The sequence below is a fragment of the Chanodichthys erythropterus genome, chromosome 6, assembly GCF_024489055.1.
Source record: "Chanodichthys erythropterus isolate Z2021 chromosome 6, ASM2448905v1, whole genome shotgun sequence".
NCBI lineage: Eukaryota > Metazoa > Chordata > Actinopteri > Cypriniformes > Xenocyprididae > Chanodichthys > Chanodichthys erythropterus.
Genome location: NC_090226.1, coordinates 22,812,296 through 22,815,204, shown reverse-complemented (window position 1 = coordinate 22,815,204; position 2,909 = coordinate 22,812,296). Strand labels below are relative to the sequence as shown.

The 2,909-nt window shown below is 46.6% G+C and overlaps 1 pseudogene; it reads left to right on the top strand.

Moving 5' to 3' along the window:
- The first annotated feature begins 583 nt into the window (after positions 1-583).
- LOC137021321 (ELKS/Rab6-interacting/CAST family member 1-like) lies at positions 584-2,508 on the top strand (annotated as a pseudogene).
- The last annotated feature ends 401 nt before the right edge of the window (positions 2,509-2,909 follow it).

The window sequence follows — 2,909 nt, the reverse complement described above, 5'->3', positions numbered from 1 at the left end:
CCATAAACCCCAAACACGTGTCTAGAAACGCTTTAAGTGGTGCATGGTTGTCAATCCTACTAGCTGAGAAACCAATACTGTCATTGTTATAGTTTTTCTTTCACCCCGAAGGGAATTTTAATAACAATCACAGTCCTGGTGCTTTGAAATGTTTTTCCAAACCCCTGTCTAGAACCATCCTTCTAAATTAAATTTTACAAAACTCATTCTGCAAATAGTGTTAAAGACAGAAACTTCATTTTATAGGGAAACTGGAAGCACCCCAATTATTATTCTGCTCTTTGCTAAATTCTATTCTGTTGTCTCGTGTTCTTCTTTTCTTCTGCTCTTCTCTAGCTGTGCTACCTGTGTGTGCTTACTGATTCCTTCCGCAGAGACTCCGAGTTAGAAGCACATCCACGAGAGGACCGTAGTCGAGAACCAGTCTTACCTGCACATTTACACACTCATTACTCATTCCCATTAGCCCACACTTGACATTGCACCCTTACACCTTTGATTTGCCCTGCTTGTTTGTTTTGTTTTGTTCTTTTCTTCAGGTCTGTGTCAGTTTCAGGTTTAGATCTCCCTCACGGTGCCAAACATGTCTCGCACAACAGACCCTGCTGGACACTGGGAGGATCTGGAGACCTGGCTAAGTGTTGTAACAGACAGCCTCCTACCTAAGGCCGCTGAAACACTAAAGCATCAGACACAGGTCCAGCTGGATGACAACATAACAAGCCTCATGAAACAAGACCCAAGCCAGAGCTACAGTCACAAAGAACTAGCCAAAATCACCGGTTCCTAAAGTCACACACTCATCGCCATCCTCAAACTGAGCGACAGGCAATCCACTCATCGGCAACAGAAGCTGACACGCGCACAACGACGCATTGAATAGCTGGAGGCTCAGGAACGACAAGAAGGGCCTGATGAAGTGGAACAAGTCGCCGAAGAGGAGATCAACAGGCTAAAAGAGACCCTAGCAGCTACTACGCAAGAAATGGAATGAGGCAGAGCAGACTACGCTGATTTCTCCAACAAGCTACAGTACGCAGAACAGCTACTGGAAAAAGCAAAGGCTGACTTCAGAGACAAGAACAGCCAAATTAAAGCTCTCGAAACTCACCTGAATGAGTCAAGAAATGAGGTCAGCTGCCTAAAACAACAGCTCGACTACATCAAAGAAGATTCCGACAATATTAAAGAGGAACTCAAGCACGCATATGAATTGCGCTGTGAGCTGTCAAAAACACGTCGGACACCGACTTCACCTTTTCCAAGTAGGACCGGCTCCCCTGTTCCTCGACTGGCACATGATCAGAAGGGGGCAGTGCTAAAACCAGCTCCTTCTGAAGAATCCTACCTCCCCACTAAGCTAAGCCACTTGCTCCAGCCAGCCACAGATCATCTCATGGCTTGGACCTCAGAGACCTTGACAAGCTCACCAGAAACATTGACAAATTCATTCCAAATGTGCCAGGTAGTCCAAATGTTCAGAGTTATCTGCAAGATATTGACTTCCATCTGGAAATGAGACCCAATGTCACTGACAAAGATTGACTTTATTTGCACAGAGCCACATCCAGCTCTGAAGTGCGCAGCTTCCTGGACCGGCAGCCTGCCCACACAAAGACTGATTACCACCTGCTCCGAGAAGCTCTCATTAAAGAGTTCGCCGACCCTGAGTCAGAACAAAGACTAGTGGCCACCCTGGAAACAAAACAAGGTCGACACGAATCCCCTCAAGTCTTCTATAGCCGACTCAGGCTAGCGTACTTCGGTTCTCGCAACGAACAGAATATGGAGGAGGAATTGAACTTCAAAACTCTCTTCCTAAGAAACCTCCATCCTGGGGTGAGCCACCATCTTGGCGTCCTTGCCTGTCCACGCACAATGAGTGCTCAACAGTTAAGAGACTTGGCGCACAAAGCTTACTGCAAACAGAAGATGGCCTTAGAAAAGGGCACCAAAACCACCACAGTTCTTGACTTCAACACACAAAGTCAAGGGCTGGCCCTAGAGGGCACCCAGCGTCAAGACCTTGCCAAGCCGACACCCAAAGAGTGGAATGCATCCTCGTCCAACAGAGAGTGGGACTCCCACGTTGATACTCGACCTAAACAGAGAGACAACCGCTGGGATGGACCACAAGGATGACAACGCTCACCTGGACATCACTGGGAAAATTCATGGAACCGATCAAGACCTCATGAGAGTCATTGGGAGAAAACCTGAAATCAGACAAGCTCGTTTGGAAACCCCAGAGGGAAAAGCTCATGGGAATCCAATAGACCCTCCAAGGGAAAATGACAAACACACCCTCGAGCAACCAATCTAAGGAATTGACGAAAAAACTCACAAAGATTCAAAGCTGACAGAGCTCAAAATGAATCCATGCCAGAACAAAAGACTTCATCTTGTTTCGACTCTCAAGAGCTGATGAAAATGATGATGAAAGAGTTCTTCCAACGAAAGGAGGACAACCGGAAGTGGGAAGAGAAAGTGAAACCAGATTCATCCTGACTAGCAGCTGGACGAGATGGCAGTGAACACCTGACTCAACATACCCCAGAGAACAGCACCTCACCTCTCTCCCAGAGAACCATAAGCACCATATCTTCAAATGGACAAGAAGTCCCACCTGAACATTCTGCAAAACTGAATCCAGAAACTGATCCAACACCTGATGGGTCAGATCACAGCAGCATCCAACAAAAACCTGCTGTCGAAACCACTCCAGTTCCTGAAAGTGCTGTCTTGGTCATCTGCCACTCCACTGAAAAAAACAAAATAAATTCTGACATTCTACCTCTCTCATCCCAAACTCCAGTCCCCCAACTCCTGGGTGATCTCATCGAGAAAAGTATAGCAAGAAAGTTTTACCTCTCTGTTATCATCGAACAACACACCAAGGTCGAAACCCT